Source organism: Urocampus carinirostris, chromosome 11, assembly GCF_059441175.1.
Source record: "Urocampus carinirostris isolate Australia breed hairy pipefish chromosome 11, RoL_Ucar_1.0, whole genome shotgun sequence".
In the NCBI taxonomy this organism is placed as follows: Eukaryota; Metazoa; Chordata; class Actinopteri; order Syngnathiformes; family Syngnathidae; genus Urocampus; species Urocampus carinirostris.
In genome coordinates this window covers 35,224,935-35,249,808 of record NC_142359.1, presented here as the reverse complement: position 1 = coordinate 35,249,808, position 24,874 = coordinate 35,224,935, and the positions used below count along the sequence as shown (strand labels likewise).

Genomic DNA, 24,874 nt, shown 5'->3' with positions numbered 1-24,874 from the left:
TGCCATTAATTTTTTAATTTTGCCTATTCAGTAGCTCATTGCTGCAAAACACGAATTAATATTATTATTATTATTGTTATTTTTAAACGGAGACATTAAAGCACACTGGTTTACAAGAGGACATCTACTGTATTTTGATTTGAGTCTGAATGGCCTAACGTAAGGGTCTCTAAACCTCTCTGTACCACGGTCCTGTTTAATGTCAGTTTAATTCCTGTGGCCCAGCTGCATAATAATGATAGTGATAAGAAACAAAAACAAAAGCCTAAATCCACTGTGCAATAACAAAAACACTAGCGATGTAGATGACAGGGATGATTGTAGGTTCAGAGCTTTAGAGGTGCTGGACAACCAGAAGGTCTGGCTGGGTAAAGACAACATAGTCACTGTATAACATAAAATGGTCTTAAAGTGATACGCTGTAGACTTCACAGACTCTGCCGCTATGCAGCAAGTGACACTAGCCGAGCGTAAGAGAAGTGGAGAGGAGGGCGAGAACGGTACTAGGAATCAAATGGACTGAACTATTTCAAGGCAGTGGAGTACAGTATTTTTGATGCTGCATTGTTCACATTTTTGTTTTTACTTTTTAAAAACTTAGCGTTTTTCATCATATTTAACCTATCCGGACTTTTATTCATGAAAAGAGTTTTTAAAATGCTAGTATTTCTTAGGGTGCTTGGGTTGAGTTTAGGGCTGCTCTTAACGGTTTTATTCCCATGGTAAATGACATAGGGAAATTGATCTTGTCATTGCACTATTGTGACTGTTATGCTAACATTTGTCTTTGTCTGGTACCACGGGTAACAGTTAGAGAATATACAAAACAGAGAGTCGTCCTTAAAGCCACGGTGTGTAATATTTGACCACTAAATGTCACTGTGTTATCAGATGCGAGCGAGGGCCAGGGCCAGTGCCAGAGTGCATAGCGTGGTGAACGGATGCCAGACAAACATGCTGGCAACTTCTAGGCACGGAAATACAAATTTCTCTACCGTTGATTTTTTATAAAAATGAAAAATTTGTGATAGTTCATGAATTTTTGCCTGGTATTCAAATCAATGGTTTTTTTACCGTATGAAAGTTTTTTGTACCACTAGGATGCACAACATATTACACACTATCCATTTAAAGATAACATACTACCATAAAACCTTGTTTAGGCTATAACGCGTATCCATTCTTTCAAATGAAATTGTGAGTAAAATAAAATGTGCATCATACATGTAAGCATAAAGATAAGGCAACTTTTTTCTAAAATAAGGAAACTTTTATTACTTTCTGTGCGACCCGGTACCAAAAGTACTGGTCTGCTCCATGTAAACCTGGACACTGTCGGTTTGGATTGCTGCACTACCAGCTTGTGCCTTATATGGCGGCGATAACGCTGTTTACTGATACAGTATACCAAAGTCTCATAATTATTGATCACTCTTAGATGTAACTTTGCAGAACGCCCTGGGCGTAATCAACCCTTTTTTGAGGGTGCTCGAGCACCCCTAAATTGAACCCAAGAGTCCCCCAAAAATATAGCATTTTTAAAACTCTATTCCTTAAGAAAAGCAGGATAGCTTTAAATATGATGAAAAACACTAGATAAAGAAACAAGGAAAACAAATCAAAAATGTGGACTACGCAGCATATGAAAAAGTCAAGTCATTTTTATTTGGATAGCCCTTAATCACAAATAGTCTCAAAGGGCTTCACAAGTTATTACTTATAAGAAGTTTAGGTTATTCGTATGCTATAGAGTAGAAGTGAGTTTTAAGCTTAGACTTAAACATGTCCACTGAGGCAGCAGATCGGCTCTCAGGGGGAAGAGCATTCCACAACACCGGTGCCCGGATGGAGAACGCTCTCGAACCAGCAGAACACTTCTTGGCTCTTGGGATCACCAGGAGACCGGCGCTCTCGGAACGAAGGCTTTGGGCCGGGACATAGGGGGAAATCAGATCTGAAAGATATGAGGGGGAGAGTCCATGTATGATTGTGTATAGTAATAGGAGAACCTTAAAATCGCATCTTAGGCTAACAGGGAGCCAATGCAGCTTAGCCAAAATTGGGGTGATGTGATCGTACTTTTTTGTCCTAGTTAAAAGCCTCGCTGCAGGATTTTGTACCAGCTGAAGACTCTTGAGTCTGGTCATCGGGAGACCGGAAAGTAGTGCATTATAGTAATCGAGACGGGAGGTAACAAACACGTGAATTATGATTTCCGCATCCGACTGAAAAAGTATAGGACGAATTTTAGCAATGTTACGGAGATGGAAGAAAGCGGTTCTAGTAATTTTCTTCACATGTGTTTGAAAGGACAGATCGGGGTCAAATATGACACCTAAGTTTTTAAGTGAACCGCTCTGTGTGATGTGGCAATAGTCGATGTTCACAGCGGTTTTAGAGAATAAGTCACGGGACTTAGATGGACCAATAACTAACATTTCAGTCTTTTCAGAGTTAAGACGCAGGAAATTGAGTGACATCCACTCTTTTATCTCAGTGAGGCAGGCCTCCAAATTTCCACAGTTTAGTGTGGCAGATTCCTCCATCGGGAGATAGAGTTAAGTGTCATCTGCGTAGCAATGGAGTGTCATCTGCGTAGCAATACTCCACTGCCTTGAAATGGTTCAGTCTGTTTGATTCCTAACTCCGCTCTCACCCCCTTCCTGCTCCTCTTTTGCAAGGCTACTGTCAATTGCGGCAGAGGCAGAGTCTTTGGAGGCTCTGGTGGATTACGGTAAGAGTATGTTATACAATGGTTATGTTGAACCACGATGGTACCACCCAAAACCATGACTTTGTTATCATCAACAGTTATTAGTTTTCATTTTAGATGCATCGAATCGTAGTAATAAGAGTTTCTGCTAACGACAAAGTGTAATATGATGTTGACAAATGGGAAATGCCACTCGCGAAACAGTGTTGAATGATTCTTAATCACTCTAAAGCCCCAGCGTGTTATATTTGACCACTAGATGGCACTGTATCATCTAATGCGAACAAAAACTCGTGCCACAGGGCAGAGCGTAGCAGCGAGTTGTCAGACAAAGACGGCGATGACCTCTAGGTAGGGATTCCACAATGAAAAGGAAATTCAGATTTCTCTACCTATGATGTTTTTCCCCATAGAATTTTTTTTCTATGAATTATTTTCTGTACCACTAGGGCGCACTAAATACACACTTTCCCATGCATTGTAAAAAGAAGACGCCCGACGCTCTGAGTGTTCAGCCCCCCTAAAGCTCTAAACCAGGGGTGATAAACTCAACTGACTTAGGGGCCACTGGAGCTGGGGTCTGGGTGAGGCTGGTACACAAAAATGTTCTGATTAAACATTCCACTCAGATACATATTTTTTTAAACTCCTAAACAAAGTAAGAGTAAAAACATTTAGACACAAAATCAGTCTATTTATAATAAATGGATCCACTATTCACTAGTGTTGCACTTGCAGGGACGGTGTGCATTATTCAGTGCTGCCTAGTGGTTGAAAATGTAATTCATCTGAAAAAAAATATTGAATTATCCCTTCTGATTTCCTCATTTTGAAGTACATCTTTGTACTTTTTATACAGTTATATGCAAATGTAAATAAAAACAACATTTTAATGTTTCTACAATTTGGACAAATGTTAGAAAAATCCTAAAATATAAAATTTAGTATCATGTAGGGATTTTTTTTCTGGGGTTTTCACAGTAATGTAGCGGGTCATTTTGACCCAAGGGCAACAGCAGAGTTGAATACTTAGCAGAAATACTTGAAGTATCATATGAATGAGGATTTCTTAAATACTAGAGACATTTCCATGTATTTTACTTAACATAAGCTTCACCTAGAGATAGCTATCATAATTATTTGCCATCTTGCTTCTACGGGTGTCCGACAAAACAAAAACGTTGGGGAAAAACGACAGTAGAAAATTGTTTCTTTTTTTGTTCTTCTTTGTGCGTTTTAACACTTGCTTGGGCTGCATGAGACAATACAGCAACATTTATTAGTCAAATAATACATGCTGTCCTTTTGACGTTCATATAAAGGCATGGGCCTCAAACTATCACGCTGAGGGCTGCAGTTGGCTCCTGGGACGCAAGTTGGAGACCTCTGCTCCAAACCTAATATCACGCCTGCAGTACACCACAAATACAGGAAGTTAGTCCATACACTTTGTCTTTTATAAGAGGAATCCTTTTAAAAGTACCGCGACCGCACTTTTACCAAGAGGAGAAGCAGTCTTCATGTTATAGACGATCTCCGCTCCGGGTTTTGGCTGAGTTGGAAGAGCGAGGGGAGGAAGGGGGAGTAAGAGGGGGAGGCTGCGGGGACGAGCGGAGGATCACTGGAGGTGAGAACTACAGTGTGCTGCTGCAGTGGGCGAGAGGAGCGGACGCAGGAGGCTGCCCGGACGTGCTCCCTCACCGCCACCAGAACCATTATCCCCAATCGTTGCCAATATCACGATTGTCACCTTCGCCGGCTTTGCCAACGCATCTCGGCGGATTCGAGAACGGAGGACGCCGCATCGCGTTTGCACCGCTGTGAGTTTGATCGCCATTCTTTTATTAAATAGAACGTGGCGTCTTACCGGGCACGGATGCTGCAGTGTGATTCAAGCAATATGGAGACTGGGATTGTTGTTATTTATTCATGATGCTTCGTGATTCTCGTGAGCGCCGCTGCATCTTTTGGGATGAAAGGCGTTGCATTGCTATCCTTGAAGGGGATGGGGATGCTTTTTCATGTGTGCGCACCAAGTGTTTGGCAGTGCACTTGCAGCAGCGGCAGCCGCTCTTGGCTTCATTGTTGTGGGCCGGCCGGTGCATACGGGCCCGAGGTGCAAGCACATCCGCCGGCGACGCCGTCAGTGCGATTATCCACGCAGATGGTGCAGATTTGAGCCACATGGGCCTTCATATATCATGCTTTTTAACCTTTTAAACCAGGGGGTCTCGAACTCCATTTACTTGGGGTCCTGGAACTAGGGTCTGAGTGGGGTTAAGCAAAATCAGGTTTTCTTAAAAACATATTCAATTGTTTTCAGTGCTGCAAAATACAAGAGGCAAACATAAAAACACTAAGAATTATAATGAAAATCAACCAATCAGTAATAAATGAATCCATAATTTGCATGCACCACACTTACATTAAAGGGACAGTGTGTATTATTTGACCACTAGATGTTGCTGTATTATGTACAAGGAAAACACTACAGAGGCTTAAAGTGACCAATATGCACGATTTTGCTTCTAATTTGTCTGCCCAGTCTTTCACAATGAAATGAAACAGAAAAGAAAAAATGAGAAGGAAGAAAAAATAAATGAAAAATAAGAAAAAGGAAAAATTGAGCAAAAGAAAGAAAAAAGAAAAAAAAACTAGAAAAATATAAAATAATGGAAAAAAGATGAAATAAAGGAGAACAAAAAGAAAGAAGGAAAAATAGAAGGGAATGCAATTTTGATTGTTTGAGATACCCTTGGCAGCAAGTTGGCAATTAGCTCATGTTATGTCAATTAAATGCAAATTTCTCAAGCTACAAATATTTTAAAAACATGCATAGTTCATGTGGTTTTCTTATTTTTGAAGATCAATATATATATTTTAGTGAATTACTTTTTTTTTTTACCATTGGAGGATCTCAATAATACACACTGTCCCTTTAAAATGTCGGATCAAGTTCGGGTCCTCAAACTGTCATCTCGTGGGCCGCAATCGGTTCCTGGGCTGTCATTTTGGGACCCCTGTTCTAAACCGTACCTCGTTCTTCTGTTTGAGACAAGCCCTTCTCTTAAACAATGCTTTACTCACAATCAAATTGTATAACATACATAAATACATATTTTACAGATAATTAATTTTCTTTGTCCTCGTTCTACTTATTCATGTTGTAATATTTCGCTTAACTGTAATTTGTGACAGGGATATCCAACATTTGGAAACTGAGCTACTTCTTGTCAATGTTATTACTAAGTTATTACCAAGTTTTGCATATTAGAAGTAGGGTTAAAATAGGCTCCATCAACCACTAAAACAGGGGTTGGCAACCCAAAATGTTGTATGCGCCATATTGCCACCCCCAAAAAACAACCTTATGTCTGGAACTACAAAAAAAATATAAGCTTATAAATATAAGTCGTATAAGAAAAGGCAACGCATGCTGTATACATCTATATTAATTGAAAATTAATAGAAATATTTGTGTAATGTTTGTCTTCCTACAGAAACAGTATGTTTTTCCATTATCAAACATTTTTTTAAAAGGCCAAGGAGCCACTAGGGAGCTCCAAATAACCGCATGCAGCTCAAGAGTTGAAATTAAATCTCCGAGAAAATCACAAGGACCTATCACCGGTTAATTATTTTTCAGAACCAGTTTGCAGGCTACATAGGTGTCCTTAGGGGGCAACCTTGTGCCCGCTGGGGCCTTGTTGAAGACCCCTCTTCTATTTTAACTGTTTATGTGGTCTCAATATTTAGGTGAAATAATATTTTCCCCTTTTAATGTAAATATATTTGTACAAGCTGATTACCTAAAACAAGTGAAATGATTAGCTATTTGTTATAGAACATTAGTTTTTGGTTGCAGTACACAATGCTGTGACATCTAGTGGTTACATTTTACATTGTGTCCCTTTTAAGAAAATAATATTTACTATTTTTCTGATTTTCCTAGAAAAATAGGTCGTAAAAAAAACCTATCTCCATTATTTTTTTCTGTGGAGGAGAAAAAGGAGGAAATGCTTTGATTTAATATTGATGTTTCCCCCCAAATATTTTAAAACCTCATCGTGGGGTCTTCACATACTCCCGTTTTCGAACCTGTGTCCTATGATGCCTGGTGGTGATTAACCAGGGTTGGGTAGGATTACTTTAACTTGATTACTTTCAATTACTTTTGGATTACTCCAATACCAAATATGCAAATAAAAGACAAAAGAAACTAAATATGAATAAAATTACCAAATCTTGTGCAAGCTTGGGGAGTAACGGAATACATGGAACGGGAAAAATGATGTTGGCAAGCCGTTTGGATTTATTTTCATTTTATGTTAGTTTTGCCGGAGATCATAAAGATCAAAGCCAGGAGAGAAAGCTTACCACATGTTGTGAGTCATGATTTTATTCATATTTAGTTTATTTTGTCTTTTATTAGCATATTTGGTATTGGAATAATCCAAAAGTAATTGAAAGTAATCAAGTAACCCTACCCAACCCTGTGATTAACATATGGCCTGTGGGCCAAAACTGGCCTGTCAGGAAGGGCCAGATTGGTTCTTTTTTCAGTCTTTAGCAAAATTTGAATCCCTGGATAAGCACTGATGACCAGTTGATGATCATGTTATTTTAGATTATATTACACCCCAAAACGAGGAATGTTATATATAAGGTAGTTTGGGTTACCAGTAGAACTATTTTGAAACAGCCCTCTTGACTTTTTATCTGCAGCGGTGTCCATTTTGAGGTAAAAATCCTTTGTTTCGATGACCCTCACAAGTCTAATATTCATCCAAATTTATTAACTCATTTTTAAAACTCGAACCCTTTTTACCCTACCGTATATACGTGCAATTATTTGTTTCGATTCTCGAAAACATCGGATAATAAATTCATGAGGAGCGACTCGGGAAAAATCTTCAACGAACATGTTGCTGGTCTAAGTAAAGTACTCCAATGTTGCTTTTGTAAAGTACTAGGTACTAGTTAGTAGCACAGTGGGTCAGTTTTGGCGAGGGGGCGGCCATTTTGCCACAGAAAACGCCATCACGGTTGCTCACATAACCACCAATCACATCTTGGATTTTCAAAACTGGTGAGCTGTTGCTCGAACCCAACAAAATGGCTACCTCTTGAGATGGATAATTGATAGATTTACAGAAGACAATTATAACCCGGATGATTTTATGTGTTTGATTTCAATTCGTTTTTCAGTTAGTAGGCAAGCAAAACAGTACAGTAAACAGTTTCTTACTGGTGCTGGGAATCCTTGAAAATGCTTGAATTTTGGGTGAAGTGCTTGAAATTGTTGCTATTGTCATGTTTTTGGGCAGTCTGACTATATCGACCACGCAATAAATGAAGAAAAATGATTAAAATAAAGGAGTGAAAATGACACTGACACACCAGCTCTGGTGGCTTGTCATGGCTTTATGTGTAGCTGTATTGCTTCCTACTGGTCGTACCCAAAAGGACAGCTCTATTTAGAGAACTGGCTCTTTTAGCTCATCTCACTGAGAATAGTTGGTTTGTTTGGCTCCCAAACGACTCCTTAGATATTTTTTAAATGATATATAAATGATATATTATCAATAATGATAAAACATTGAACAATGATTTAGTATTTAGTAATTTCATGTTTTGCAGGGATCCCCGAAAATCAAATGAAGTATAAATTAAAAAGTAGATTATTAACAGATCCACAAAATTATTTTCTAAATATAAAACAAATTTAGCTTTCGACAAACTGAACAGATCCAAAGTCAAACAACAACACAAAATCCCTGAAAATCCAAAACAATGAAATAAAAATTAAAGATAGTAACTCTACAAAGCCATGATAAAATGCAAAAAATACCTATTTACGATTCTATTAAGCAATTTTGATACAGATTCAGAAAAAAACATGTAAAAAATAAAAATTAAAATAGGTAAAACAAAAAGCAAAAAATCAGCAGTTTCTAAGATTTAAAGATTGAATGCATTCTGCTCCGAGGAAATCAATATAATTCAAATGAGACCAAATTTGGCTCATTTTTCGGTTTTAATACCTACAGTACTTTAATTCTTTGTTTGTCTTTTGTATTGAACTCAATTATAACTTTCAGAACCCTTTCTGTGTTTGTAAACAAGTGTGACATGTGGCAAATTTCACGTCACTTTATAGAAGCCCATTGACAAGAATAGATCATAAATAGGAAGCGTAAAAAAAGTATCTGCTAGCAGCAAGATAGCAACGTAATTTAGTCATCAAAGTCGACCAAAAAAGCGTTCTTTAAATGGCTGCTGGATTGCTTCCTTTGAAGGTACTAGAAAAAAATGGCATTGAAAGTGCTGGAATTTGGCCATGAAAAAAGTGTACAAACCCTGCTTAAAGCTGAACAAGAGTAATAAAACAAGTTGACGTGGAGCTGTGATCACAAGCGGTGTTACGGGACATGTCTGAAGTACGACCGGAGGCAGGACGATTTACCTGAGGGGACAAGCCACACTTGCATTGTAAAAGGCCTTTGCTAAGTGTGGTCATTTTTTCATGGTTAGTTTGTTATTAAAGCGAAAGGAATTTAAGCTGTTTTGCTTGCTGACGCCATCTTCTGGCTTGTGTCATTATTGCAGCCTCTCTCAAGCTCCTTGTTTTTTCATGTTTTTTGGGTTTGGGTTGATGTTTGGACTGTATTTGAAACCGGCCTTTTTTACTTTCACCATTTTCATGCTACACTGACAAAAACTGTGGTTACATCAAGTCATTCTCCAACCTCCCCCACTGACATTCCTCCTACCTAATATGGTTCCATGGTTAAAAGTAAGACAAAAGCAGATAGATGTGGTGGGAAATAATAATAAGGACTCTTAGAATTCAGTTAGGAATTCTCAAGTCAAGACGGCAAATGTAAGAATTATAATCTCAACATTAGACTGGGACAGCGTAGGGCACATTTTAGCACATTTTTGATATGTTGCGACGATGGAAATAAGCTGTTTTAGTAATATTCTTAATGTGTAACTGGAAAGACATATTAAGGTTAAATGTGACCCTACATTTTTCACCGAGTCATTTTGGGTGCTATTACATTGAATAATATAGAATAGAATAGAATATGCCTTTATTGTCATTGTTACAACATGGGAATATCACTTAACGGAAGCAAATAATTGCTCAAATAAGGGGACCAAGAACTGAGCCCTGTGGTACGCCACAAGGAACACTAAAAGGCTCACACATACTTGATAAAGGAAACATTCTCTTTTCAATGACACCTCGAATGATGCACCACACCTTTAAAGATAAATTAACTTTGTTTTAACATACTTGAGTATTGCCTTTGAACTCTTTCTCCCACTCTCTTTCTGTTTCTTTTTATGTCCTTCTCCCTATGCTCTTTCTCTCTGCCATTTTCTATTCAATATTTCTTTCTATTTGTGTCTCATTTTCTTTCTCTCTTTTTTTTATCTTCCTTTCTCTTTCTCAATTTCTCGCTGTCTTCATTTTTCTCTCTATCTCTCTCTCTTTCTCTCATTCTCTTTCTCAGTCTATTTCTCACTCTCTCTCTCTCTCTCTCTCTCTCTCTCTCTCTCTCTCTCTCTCTCTCTCTCTCTCTCTCTCTCTCTCTCTCTCTCTCTCTCTCACTCACTCTCTCTATCTTTCTCTCTGCCTTTATTCTACTAGCCTGCCCTCTGTGAGACTATTTTTTTTGCCATGTGGCCCCCAAGTTCAAACAAGTTTGACACCCCTGCATTAGAGCCATCAATCAGATTAGATGATGAATCTGGGTTTCATGATTTATAGGGTAGTCCTAAAATAACACTTTCTGCACGACACTCAAATTATTCGCAAGGATCTGGGTCAAAGACACTATTAAAGAGTTGTGCCTTATCAAGGGGCCTGGATCACATGACAAGCTTGTTAGCCAATCAGCCTTGATGATCATTGTGCCCAATTGAATATTTAGGTCATTATTGTACTGGGGCCCATTTCACAAAGGAGGTTCGATAAGCGCTGTATGTAACCCTGACTTCGGAGTTGTGCCATCCTGAAATACAAAATACTGATTTGGTTTGATTAAGTCAGTTTAGATCTACCTGGCTCAAGGAATTTCTTAAAAAGACCGTATAAATGGAACCCAGATTCGACGGGTCACCATAATAAAAATAATAATAATAATAATTTCCTTTGTATTGTCATTCTTTGTAACAATGTACACAGAACGAAATGTCGATACACCTGACCCGTTGTAGCGAGTCGATGCAGCCGCAGCCAACAGAGGGCGCCGCCATTATACCAATTAGGTATGTCTCGGCCGAGGCGCGAACCAGCGACCTCCCAGTCTCATTCCAACAGGGCAGCAATGGGACACATTTTTTATTCCTTTCTGACTAGAAAGCATATATGTAGCCCTCGACATGCCATGAACAAGAAGGAACACAGAAAGAGAGATGTACAGAAAGAAAGATTAAGACATACAGGTAGAAAGAAAGACAACAACAACTACTTTCTGCATTCAATACCACAGTGCAACTAAATGCTATGATTCTTGCATAATATACAACGCCGGTTTCTTACAAATTACGAAACACATATTTTCTATGAAGACTACCAAAAAAAAATCAAGCAACCCCTATTTTTTATCGTCAATGTCGACCGTTCCTTGGTCACTAATGGTGCATTAGTGCCATCTGTTGGACACTTGCAGTAATAGCAGGTTTTATGTGTGGTTTGTTTTGGTCTAAAAAACACCTTTGATTTGAAAATGGCGCTCTTCAAAAAGTTAAGAGTTTAATAATTTGTCTATTAGATATGTGTTCACAATGTCAAATAGCCTTTATTCTTTACTTTCCACGACTCCTATCTGCGTTTTAGCAGAGCTGTTCAGGGCAGAAAACATTGCGTATGAGGAACTGGGGCAAAGAAGTTGTGGACAGTGACGTCATGCTTGTCCAAGTGTTTTTGTTTTATTTGTCCTTATATGATTTATGATTCGTCATTTACTCCTCTTGCTTGAAAGATAAGGTAATTTGAAACATTCCTGGTTTCCGGATCCCTTAACCACATGGGTCATCGGGGTACCAATATGGACGCAACTCTGGACAGCTTTCTCCACTGTCGATGGTCCCTGGTTTGTTCTTGGGTGGTGGTAAAGTTAACACCAGTCCGTTCCTTAATGTAGTCGGCCCAGTTCTTTTTCGGTCTTCCTCTCCTCCCGCCCTCTTGGACTGAGCCCTGACAAATTATCTTGGTCAGTCCTGATGATCTTGTGATTTGACCAAGTTTCTGTCCGACAACAGTTGTCTGTAGGGTCCAATGTGCCCTCTGATGGTGTTGCACACCGATTCGTTTGTCACATGGGCTAAGGAGCTGATGCCAAAGAGTTTCCTGTAGTATCACATCTCCATGGCCTGGATTTTCCTTTCCAGTGTTGCTTTGAGAGTCTATGTCACACAAGCGTAGAGGAAGTAACCAGCACCTTTATGAGTCTGATCTTTGATGTCACTGCTATGTCCTTGTCCGTCCAGATGGTTTTAAGTCTGGCAAGTGCAAAAGTGGTTTGAGCTATCCTGGCCATGATTTATGGTACAGACCCCTCTTCTGATATGACAACTCCAAGATATTTAATTTTGGCAGGTTCTAGCTCCCTGTGGTTGATGGTGATGGTTGGGGTGATACCTTGGGAATTGTTGGTCATTACTCTGGTATTTCTGTGATGATTTCCATCCCATACTGGCTTCATGCTCTGTACAGGCGATTGACCAGATCTCTGAGTTCCTGTTCGTCTCCTGCCGGTCCAGCAATATCATCAGCGAAACGGAGGTTGGTGATGTTGTGACCCCCAATACTGACTACCTTCATGTTGCTCCAGAGCTTTGGACATGATCCTCCTTACACACTAGCAATAACGCAAAATACACCACCAAGCTTTTGGCTTTCAAGGTAACCTTGGCAGTTGTGTACAGTTTAGTAATTTGCTCGCTATCGTCAAGTGATTGTAGAAACAGTAGAAATACAACCATTTAAAGAAAAATAATAAGGTTAATTGATGTTAGCACTACCTAAAAACATGTGTCATAGCACTACAATTACTTTTGAGCAAAAGTCACAAAAATGAAGTGATGTTTGAAGAGCAAGTACCTCATTTTTTGGGCGGAGATATCCATTAAATTCCTGTTCTTAGTTCCAACTGGCCTTGATACTCAGTAACAATTCTGCTAGTTGCCTGATCGTAGCCATAATTATCCAAAATTTTGCTATGTAGCCTTCTCTAATTTACTAGATCAATGCATGTTAGCGCGTGTGCGGCACAGTTCTAAGGTCTTGGGATCCTCTTGTGTGGGTTCAAATCCAGCTACCGGACTTCCTGTGCGGAGTTTGTATGTTCGCCCCGTGGTTGCGTGGGTTTCCTCCGGGCACTCCAGTTTCCTCCCACATTCCAAAGACATGCATTTCAGGTGGATTGACCGGTCCAAATTGTCCCTAGTTGTGAATGAGCGAGCGAGTTGTCTGTCCCTGTGTGCCCTGCGATTGGCTGGCAACCAGTTCAGGGTGTCCCCTGCCCACTGCCCGATGATTGCTGGACTGGGCTCCAGCACCCCCGCGACCCTACTGAGGATTAGCGGTGCAGCTAATGAGATGAGATGATATGCACGTTTTGTTGGGCAATCTGATCTCCCTGTTACATTTATTACCATATAAATCCCCCTTCGGCATCATTTTTGTGCTCTCACATCTGAGAATACATATATAGTTGAAGTTCTTTTGGTTTTGCTGGTCATTCAGTTTAAGAAAAAAGGTGAATATATTCTACGCTTTAAAATGCACGATCCTTTTATTCAATAAATTGGATCAACTGGAATTTTTGTCTAGATTTGGGTCGCAGCTTGTAACTAGGGTGGGATGCTGGGTCCTCAAGTCAGACCAGCTGACAAGCACTGGTCTAGCTCATCTTTTGTAGCAACAGGAAGTCTGGATCTAGCACAGAAGCGTGTTGACAGTCATCGCCTGCTTATGTAAACATCTAATATGTTGCGTGTATGGAAATAGGCCGCGGTGTGACTTTGTATAAGGCATCAATCCCCTGGTAAAGCAAACACACTTCATTGCTCATATGCCTGAAGAGATATCTGGAAAGAAAAGGTCACCTGTGAAAAGCAGGGGGATTGCGATGGCCTAAAAGCAACACTCCACAATATTGTGTCCCCAAGAAAACAAAATATTGTGCTTTTCATACATGCCACAAAAAAATCTCAAAGGGGGGGGGAGAGAGAGAGAGAGAGAGATAGATTGAGAGAGGGAGAGCGTAAGAGAATGTGAGAGGGAGAAAGATAGAGAGAGAGTTAGAGAGAGAGAGAGAGAGAGAGAGAGCAAAGTGAGAGAGAGAGAGAGAGAGAGAGTTAGAGAGAGAAAGCAAGCGAGAGAGAGAAAAATAAAGAGAGAAAGAAAGTGAGAAAGAGACAAAAATATCAAAAGAATGGAAGAAAAGAAAAATACAGATATAAAAAGAGAGAGAAAATGAGTGATCATGAGAAAGGGAGATAAAATGTGGGAATAAAAAATAAAAGAACAACAGAGAGAGAGAGAGAGAGAGAAAGAGAAATATAAATAAGCAAAGTAAGATAGTAGGAATAAAGAACAAAAAAACAAAAGAGAGTAAGAAATAGAGAGAGAGAGAGATAAAGAGAGAGAGAGAGAAACAGAAAATAAGGAGAGAATCAAAGAGTGAGAGAAAGAGAGAGAGAGAGACTACCACGGTTTCTTTGCGAGTGGTGCCTGTCTTGGGTGACATCAAGTGGACATATTTAGAACTGCAGCTCGTTTTTCTTCTACTATTTTGAGAGTTGCTATAAATAAAACAAACAGGTTTTTCTGTCGAATTTGACCCCTTTTTTTGTTAAAACAAGGAAAACAATAAATTAGGTATATTGGGAGTTTAGAGCAAAACAACAAATTTTTTTCAAACAAATTGACCAAGTAACCAATTTTAGGGTTGGTGGAAATAAAATGATCCATTTTGGGGGAGTTACCCTTAATTTATTTGGTGAAACAAAGACCCAAATTCTGCATTTTTTGTGTTTTTTTAGAGCAATTGTTAGGACCCAGAATGGAATCTCGGACTCAATTGCGTTCGTTTTAAGGAATCTTTATTGGATAGCTGACAGAGCTGGCTTTGGGAGCCGATGGTTGTCGGTCGCTAGCAGCGTTGGACGGAACGGCAGTTCTGTGACAGGTAGGCAGAATCAATACGTCTTAGCGGGCAAGTCGATGGCCAGGGCAGGAGAGTAGATCGAAACGCGGGGGCAGAAACAGTTTGGAACCGAAGGCAGGAATCAAAACAGGAGAGTAGTCTTTGGTACTTGGTAATCTGGGGAAACACACAGGAACACAGAAGTACGCTCTCACGACCTGGTCTGGACGCTGACCGCTTAAGAAGAAAACGTCAGCCAATCAGGGAGTGCGCTCCAGCGCGCCAAACGACTGCCACAGATGTCTTCACTTCGGCAATCATGACAGCAATTCCCCCTCCCCCCCAACAAATTAACATATTTATCGCCCTGGATATTAAAAAAACGGAACGAAACGATTTAGTCACACGTGACCAAAATCAGATTATTTTTTCATCCAACCATTTTATAAGAAAATATTTAAAATATTTGGCTTCCCAACAACTTAACCGATGCTAAAAATTTTGTTTGTGCGATCATATAATATGTTTAAAAATAGAAGCGCCTTTGATGATTAAAGTAAGCACCGGTCGCGTAGGACAAATCATTTATCAGTAAAGAACATTTTGTAATTACCGCATGGAATTTCGCTCCTACCTTTTTCCTGTGATCTGAAAGCTGCAGCCGCTTCTTTCATTTCGGAGCTAGCTAAGACCGTTACAAACTTTTTTAATGCCCTGCTTTTGTACAATATGCTTCGCTTAACCTTTGTTGGAAAGCAACAGTGCATCCTACAAAATACTGTCCAAGAGGCTCTTTTTCCCACCATATGAACACTGCTGGTCATTCATTCCAACTCGGCTGTGGTCAGAACTAGGTAGTTACATATACTCCGTTACATTTACTTGAGTAAGTTCTGGGACATTTTGTACTTCTGGTCGTATTTTCAAATCACTTTACTTTTACTGAAGTAGATTTGTGAAGAAGAAACTGTACTCTTACTCCGCTACATTAAGCTACGTTGAACCCGTTGTTTAAGTAAGTACGCGCATACCTCCTTCGTTTGTTTCATTCCGTGTCCCTTGCGCGAGAGTCGCTGTTAGGCCTAAGCCCCACCTCTTTTAAAGGGGCGGCATCACATGCCAAGCAGGTGGCTGTTACAAAGCAAACGGGCGGGTGTGTGATGGGAAATGGACCCCAAGGGTAAAAAGAGAAATATAACTGCTCAGGAAACAAACTTAAACAATATTAATGTGATTTTATTGACTTTACCTTTTCAAAAGGTTGCTATTTTATTTTTATAAAGGCATGCTGCGTTTCCTTGCATTCATTATGAACCTTTGTTGATTTTTCCAATCCTCAAAATAAAAATTCAAATTCCTAATTGTATTTCTTAACTTTTTAAAACATTTAAGTATTTCTTAAATCATTAATATACTAATGCAGTTAAACTTGAGATGTATTTATACAACAGCGTTGTCACGTTATTCTTTACAGGATGAGCTGCATCCAATTTAGTAATTTGGATGTTAGGCCAATATACAGGTCCTAGCATATTGTGATAAAGTTTATCATTTTATGTTATGTACAGATAAACGTTAGAATTTAATTTATTTTAGATTTATGACAAACACCTGAAGTAGTTCAAGCCTTTCAATGTTTTAAATTGTAGGATTTTGGCAAAAACAGTAAGTGTCACGGGGCGTGGTGGAGTGGAAGGAGTGATCGGACCGGAACGGAGGCAGGAGGCAGGAAGGGAGAACTCAATTTGCGTGATGATCCATAAGTTTTATTTAACAAAATAAAAGTCGCCCAATACTCCGGGACAAAACAGAACAATACAGAGTTCCTCCGGCACGACTCAACAGGACAGGGCATAACAGACAGAAAATGTTTAAAACTAAAACAGGACAAGGCATAACAGACCGGGGAATGTGTAATGAGCCAGCCTCCGCCAAACCCACAACCCAGCCTTAAGTAGCAGACCAGCAATCAGCTGATCCGCTACAGCTTGAGTTCGGGGGCGCGGCAGACTGGTCGCCATGGCGACCGTGACAGAGCCCCCCTTTAAGGGACAGCTCCTGAGGTCCCCAAAAAAGGAAAAAAATAAAAAATAAACCCAAGACACGTCACAGGGAAACACAAGTAAATCAGGAGAGTCAACTCAGGGCAGGCGGAATCAGAACCGGCAAACACAGAGGACAGGCGGAATCAGAACCGGCAAACACAGAGGACAGGCGGAATCAGAACCGGCAAACACAAAGGACAGGCGGAATCAGAACCGGCAAACACAGAGGACAGGCGGAATCAGAACCGGCAAACACAGAGGACAGGCGGAATCAGAACCGGCAAACACAGAGGACAGGCGGAATCAGAACCGGCAAACACAGAGGACAGGCGGAATCAGAACCGGCAAACACAGAGGACAGGCGGAATCAGAACCGGCAAACACAGAGGACAGGCGGAATCAGAACCGGCAAACACAGAGGACAGGCGGAATCAGAACCGGCAAACACAGAGGACAGGCGGAATCAGAACCGGCAAACACAGAGGACAGGCGGAATCAGAACCGGCAAACACAGAGGACAGACGGAATCAGAACCCGGCAAACACAGAGGACAGACGGAATCAGAACCGGCAAACACAGAGGACAGACGGAATCAGAACCGGCAAACACAGAGGACAGACGGAATCAGAACCGGCAAACACAGAGGACAGACGGAATCAGAACCGGCAAACACAGAGGACAGACGGAATCAGAACCGGCAAACACAGCGGACAGACGGAATCAGAACCGGCAAACACAGAGGACAGACGGAATCAGAACCGGCAAACACAGGCGAGTCAAAATCAGAACCGGCAAACACAGGCGAGTCAAAATCAAAACCGGCAAACACAGGCGAGTCAAAATCAGAACCGGCAAAACAGGCGAGTCAAAATCAGAGCCGGCAAAACAGGCGAGTCAAAATCAGAACCGGCAAAACAGGAGCAGCAGAGTCGGACTGGCAGGCAGCAGAGTCGGACTGGCAGGCAGCAGAGTCGGACTGGCAGGCAGCAGAGTCGGACTGGCAGGCAGCGGAGTCGGAGTCGGCCCGGCAGGCAGCGGAGTCGGCCCGGCGGGCAGCGGAGTCGGAGTCGGCCCGGCGGGCAGCGGAGTCGGAGTCGGCCCGGCGGGCAGCGGAGTCGGAGTCGGCCCGACGGGCAGCGGAGTCGGAGTCGGCCCGACGGGCAGCGGAGTCGGAGTCGGCCCGACGGGCAGCGGAGTCGGAGTCGGACTGGCACGCAGGGGAGACGGAATAGATAGATAGATAGATAGATAGATAGATAGATACTTTATTCATCCCCGAAGGGAAATTCACATTTCCAGCAGCATCCCTGAGCTGAGAACAGTACAATAATAAAGCCAAAAGAATACAATAGCAGGCAATCGGCACGGGAGTCGGGCAGGCAGGCATGAGAGTCGAACAGGCAGGCGTCAATTCTTCCCGGGACCCCATTCGAGGCACAGCAATGGCCACGACGGGCGGGGCCGTGGTTCGAACGGGCAGGGAAGGTTACCTCAGTGGGCGCTTGCCAAACTGCGTTCTCCAGCTCTTCCCAAGTCGCGCTGGGATCGTTCGCTGAGTTCTTGTCGTGGCTGGCTCATTCTGTCACGGGGCGTGGTGGAGTGGAAGGAGTGATCGGACCGGAACGGAGGCAGGAGGCAGGAAGGGAGAACTCAATTTGCGTGACGATCCATACGTTTTATTTAACAAAATAAAAGTCGCCCAATACTCCGGGACAAAACAGAACAATACAGAGTTCCTCCGGCACGAACTCAACAGGACAGGGCATAACAGACGGAAAATGTTTAAAACTAAAACAGGACAAGGCATAACAGACCGGGGAATGTGTAATGAGCCAGCCCCCGCCAAACCCACAACCCAGCCTTAAGTAGCAGACCAGCAATCAGCTGATCCGCTACAGCTTGAGTTCGGGGGCGCGGCAGACTGGTCGCCATGGCGACCGTGACAGTAAGGAAAAAAACAAAATGCTAATTTTAAATGGATGCTTTGATAGCGGCCTGAAGCCTCATCCACTGTGTTGGGTCTGGTGTCTTTTAACTTCCTCCTCACATTATCCCACAGATTCTCTATGGGGTTCAGGTCAGGATAGTTGACAGGGCTAACTGAGCATGGTAACACCATGGTTAGTAAACCATTTACCGGTGGTTTTGGCACTGTGAGCAGGTGCCAGGTCTTCATCCCCAAAAAGCCTTTTCATGAGCTGTATGCCAAAATCATTAGTATTAAAAGAATAAAAGACCTGAAATATTTCAGTTGATGTGCAATGAATATAAAATAGATGAAGGTTTTATTTTTATGAGTGCACTGCAGGAAAGAGGTCTCAATGTAGTGGAAGCTTGAGCTCTTGTTGGTGATAGGAATGAGTGGAGAGGTGTTTTAAAAAGGATAGTGGGATGTTTTAAGTGATGGGCAGGGCACCTGTATGATGCGGCGGGGGTAAACCAGTGAAAGCTGTCTGGCCCTGCTGTTGAACAGAAGAGTGTGTTGTGTCACCATAGCCGCTTTCTTGTGTCCCGTTTCATCTGGAGGGACGAAAGCATGACCAACTTGGGTGCCAGGTTTCGGTGTTTGGGCATTTGGGTTAGCCATGGTCAAATGTTTGTGTTTTTTGCTACTTTTTCCTTTTTTCTTTTCTTTGTTTTTGTGTATGTGTTTGTCTTGCTGTTGGTCACCCCTCTCGAGGGATAAGACCAGGATAGATAGAAAGATTTCAAATAAAATGTTGTTTATTGTTTATTGGATAGACTTTCATGATTTGATTAACTGATTAAATGGTTGTTCAGAAAAACAAATCAATACATAGGACATTGCTTTTTACTTTTTCTCAATTAATTATTTGGATGAATATAGTTTACTTCTGCTCGAGTCATATTATTCTGAAGTAGCAGTGCTTTTACTTGAGTCGAATTTTTGGCTACTCTACCCAATTCTGACGATTACAAATTGTACCTTTAAATAAAAAGAATAATAAATATCATTCCAGAAAGTCACTGTGATAATACCTCCTAAAGAGTATCATCTATTTTTAAATGCTACTGAACAAACCAGAGGGCACCTTGTCACAGGATAGAGGTAGCCGGTCCCGAGGCGGAACTCTTCAGTGTGGTTGCAGTTATCAGCACAGGCGGCATGTTTCCAGCAAGTGCTGACTGTTTTTTGTGTGAGGAGAGGGCAGCAGACTTTTCTTTTTTCCAGTCGGCTTCCTCCTGTCCGGCGTGCCGTGAGCACAGCAGGAAACCTCGAAGCTGCTTGGGACAGCAACTTTAAACTGTAGAGACGGTTTTATTTATTTCTAGTCTGGAGTTTCCACTTTTAACTAGGTTTTTCAATGACATGAAATACAATGGAGTGAAAAAGTATTCACCCCCTTCCTGATTTCTGTGTTTTTTGAAGTTGTGTCATTCACCAAGGTTTCAGTTCATCAAATCAATTTTAATATCACCAGACACAACCCACGGAAATACAAAATGCAGGTAATAAATGTTGATTCTATTTATTAAGGCACAAAAAAAAAAATCAAAACCTATCTGGCCCATTGTGAAAAGGTAGTTTCTCCCTGAACCTAATAACGAGTAGGGCCACCGTTGAGAGTGATAACAGAAATCAAACGTTTTCGATAACTGGTGATGAGCTGTGGCGGAATTTTGTCCCACTATTCTTTGCAAATTTGCTTCAAATCTGCCATATTGGAGGGTTTTCTATCATTTACTGCCCGGTCAAGGTCACACCACAGCATCTTAATTGGATTAGAATCCAGACTGACTTGGCCACTCCAGGACGTTAATTTTGTTTATCTGAGCTACTCAGAGGTGGACTTGCTGGTGTGTCTTGTATCGTTGTCCTGGTGCATGATCCAAAAGCACTTGAATTTCAAGGCACGAACTGATGGCATTCTTCTCTTCAGTCTCTTCTTCTAAATACCAGAAGTCATTATTCCGTCGACAACAGCAATTGTACTGGTCCTGAGGTAGCACCGCAGCCCCAAAGCATCACACTGCCACCACCATGCTTTACTGTTAGCATCATGTGCTTTTTCTCAAATACTGTTACACCAGATGTTACAGAATGCACATATTCCAAAAAGTTTGATTTTGGACTTATCAGTCCACAGAATGTTTCTACAAAAGTCTTGAGAACAATCAAGATGCTTTTTAGCAAATGTGAGATGCCCATTTGTGTTTTTATGTGACAGTAGCGGTATGTGCTTAGTAACACTCCATGGATTCCAATTTTGGCCAGTGACTTTCTTATAGTGGAGTCATGAACGTTGACCTTAACTGAGGCCAGCCAGGCCTGTAGTTCCTTGGACGTTCTCTGAGGTTATTCGGTAACGCCCGGATGAGCTGTCATCACACTCTTGGAGTAATCTTTGTTGGTCAACCACACCTGGAAAGGTTTTCCACTGTCCACAGTTTTCTTCATTTGTGGATAATGACCGACAGTGGTTCACTAGAGCTCTACAGCCTTGGAAGTGTCTCTGTGAAGTTTTCCAGACTGATACATTTCAATCATTTATTTTATAATTAATTATGGAATTTCTTCGGATCGTGGCATGTCAATTGTGTTCTTGATATTTTGTAGTGTTGATTTCTCAACACATGTGGTGGCAATCAATTTTTGGCTGTGGCTTGTGGAATTTAATTCAGTTTTCCCAAAACTGTGATTAGTCACAGTTACTTTGTGATGTAATAAGAGGGACAATTACTTTTTCACATAGGCCCAGATTGGCCAGTTTTTTTGTGCCTTAATAAATGGAAACAACTTTTCAAAACAGCTTTTTGCATTTCTTTCGGGTTGTTTTTTTCTGTGTGGAATACTGCTCAATAGATTTCAAATTCTTTGATATAAAATAACAAAGTTAAGTTCCCTGTTAACTAGTTCATTTTACCATAGAGTAATTCAGTTACTAAATCAGTTACTTTTTGGAAGAAGTGGTGAGTAATTATAACTAATTACTTTTTTAAAGTAACGTGCCAAACACTTATCCTTTCAGATGCGTGAGGAGCTTTTGCAATAATCGCAAGCAGTCTCTCCTCACAAAGATTAAAAGGAAAATCTGGCACATCACCTTTTATGTTGTGACTTTGTCCAAGTGTTAGGAAAATAAAAGCAATTTCGGATCCCTTTACTTGGTTACCGACGTCTATTCCTGGGGAATTTAATATGTCCTCGTTGTGAGTGGCTATGCTTTGTGTCCACATGATTATTTTTCCATCAACTCACTCTTTTCCAGAGACAAGCGTGAGAAAATTTAACGAATCCTACTGTACTGCAATTCTTCATTTTATTGTAACATTAAGACTTCGTTCTGAAAAGGCAGGCAAAGCTTCTATTTAACCACACAGAAGGCTTAGGACTGCAACAAATGCTTTTTTTAACCTATTCAAGGACTTTGAATACATACAGAAGTATTTTATGAACCACCAATGGTGAAAGTTCTCTAACTTGAAAAGATTAAAGAGGCTTTTCATTGTCAACTTGGGTAAGCGCCAACAATGACAGACAGAATGTGGAAAAAAACAACAGAAAATTACATTATTGGAATTCACTTCCAAATTAGAGTGAAAAATAAGTATATGGTGACCTACAAACAGGCAAGTTTTGGAGATGGTAAAGAGGTCTATCTTCTTCTAACAAGGTCAAACAAGTCTCCTACCCTTGTTACCTGTATTAATGGCACCTGTTTTAGCTCATTTTTTGTGTTAAAGACCTGTCCACAACCTCAGCCAGTCACGCCAAACTCCACTAAGACCAAAGAACTGTCAAAGGACCCCAAAGACAAAATTTTGTACCAGGCTGGGAAGACTGAATTTGCAACGCTCGGTGTGAAAATTTCAACCGTGGGAGCAATTTTTAGAAAACAGAAGACATACAAAACCACTGATATCCTCCCTTGATCTGGGGCTCAGTGCAAGATCTCACATGGTGGTGTCAAAATGATAACAAGGACAGTGAGCAATCATCCTAGAACCACACCTATGAATGACCTACAGAGAACTGGGACCACAGTAACAAATGCTATTATCAGTAACAGAATGTTGTGCCAGAGACTAAAATCCTGCACTGCAAGTCGTGTCCCCCTGCTGAAGCCAGTAAACATTCAGGCTCATGTGCTGTTTGCTCGAGAGCATTGGGATGATCGAGAAGAAGACTAGGATAATGTGTAGTGATCAAATGAAACCAAAACAGAACTGTTTGTGTTTTGGGCGAAAAAATACTGACCCACTGTGAAGCATGGTGGTGGAAACATCATGCTTTGGGGCTTTTTTTCTGCAAATGGACAAGGATGACTGATCTGTATAAAGGAAAGAATAAATTGGGCCACGTAACAAGATATTTTTTGTGATATTTTATCAGCAAGGACATTTAAGATGAGATGTAGCTCGGTCTTTCAGCATGGAGCATGACAATGATCCTAAACTCAAAGCCAGGGCAACAAAGGAGGGACTTTGTAAGAAGAATTTCAAGGTCCTGGAGTGGCCTAGCCAATCTCCGGATCTCAACCACATTAAAAAAAACTGTGGAGGCAGTTAAAAGTCTGTGTTGCTCAGCGACAGCCTTAAAATATCAATACTATCTGCACGGAGGAATGAGCCAAAATACCAGCGTGTGAAAAGTTACAGAAAGTGCTTAGCCTCCTTTATTACCAATTAGTGGTTGGCTAAAAATGTATTTGCCCCACAGTATATTAGAAAATGAAAATGTAAAAAAAAGAATAGTTATTAAAAAAGCTGCAATTGCAAACAAACTCTAGCTTGACATAAACACAGTCTGCTAAGTCATCAACGTTAGCTATTGCTAATTTTATATGAAAAATTATAGCGTATTTTAGTCACAACAAATGCAGCTCAAAGTGAGAAAAATCGGTTCCTTGTGCCTTTCAAAGAAGTGGAAGCGGTGATTCCAACTCAGATGAGGATTTTGCCCAAATCCAGGAAGTAGTGGAACTTACTTCAACCTAAATGTTTTAAGTTCGTTTTTCTTTTCACTTTTTGTGCCACTAACTTCAATTTCCTTGTATTTTCCTTTTCTTGACGTCCCCTGAAATTCCTTCGCCTTTTGCCTATAGTCAGTCAATATTGTCCGTCTCCGGGGCATCCTCCGCTCCATACCCGTCCACTGTTTACGCACCCTTCGTCTTTTGTAGCTCTCCCTGTCATTTTCTTTTGTCTTCCTCTACGTCTTTGTCTGTTCTCTTCCTGGGACGGTCTCCAAGGGATATACTGACGTGTCTTTGACATGTCTGAATTGGTACCGTGGATATACTTTATCTAGTACAGGGGTCGGCAACCCAAAATGTTAAAAGAGCCGTAATGGACCACCTCTCCCCCCAAAATTGGTTTAGAGCTGTAAAAAATTGAAAGCTTTATATAAGCCTTATAATGAATGAAACATGTACTATGTGCATCTAGTGTATATCGCAATATTAGCCTAGTATCAAAATGGCAACGTTGAATGCAGCGCATCCTGTGGAGGATGATGCACCCTGTGGCTTCTCTAATGTAGGATACCTCTTCAAGTTTAACGTCCTTACAGTACTTTTGAACTCCAGTATTTTATTTCTTTGATACATTTGAATTGTTATATCATTACAATCTTGAGGATTAAAAAAAAAACACACAAAAACGGAACGCGCATAGCGTGCCCCTTATCTGGGCAACTAAAAGAGAGCAATAAAACATAGAATGCATTCATAAAAGTAAAACAGCAGCGTTTTGATAAGGTAAAGTCAATAAAATCGCATTAATGCAGTTTAACTTTGATTTCTGTGCAAATGTCAAACAAGTCAGTGTATGGGTAAAACACAGCGGCAGCATATTCTCTCTCTTGATTGATACTTAAAGCAGCCAACCTTGAGCCTGAGCAACAAAATATAAAGAATATCCTCAGGTGTCATTCAAAACATGTACAGTACTGACAAAAATCACTTCTTTGTTACTAAAAAGTACCT

The 24,874-nt window shown here is 40.8% G+C and overlaps 1 protein-coding gene across 4 annotated transcripts in view; it reads left to right on the top strand.

Annotated features, from left to right (window-relative positions):
• Positions 1 to 4,324: 4,324 nt before the first annotated feature.
• nrcama (neuronal cell adhesion molecule a) overlaps positions 4,325 to 24,874 on the top strand; it is an 87,686-nt gene continuing 67,136 nt past the window's right edge. For all 4 annotated transcript variants that reach the window (XM_088348681.1, XM_088348683.1, XM_088348682.1 and 1 more), the window contains exon 1: positions 4,325 to 4,533. The gene's annotated coding sequence lies outside the window, so the exon portion shown is untranslated. The remainder of the gene's footprint in view (positions 4,534 to 24,874) is intronic.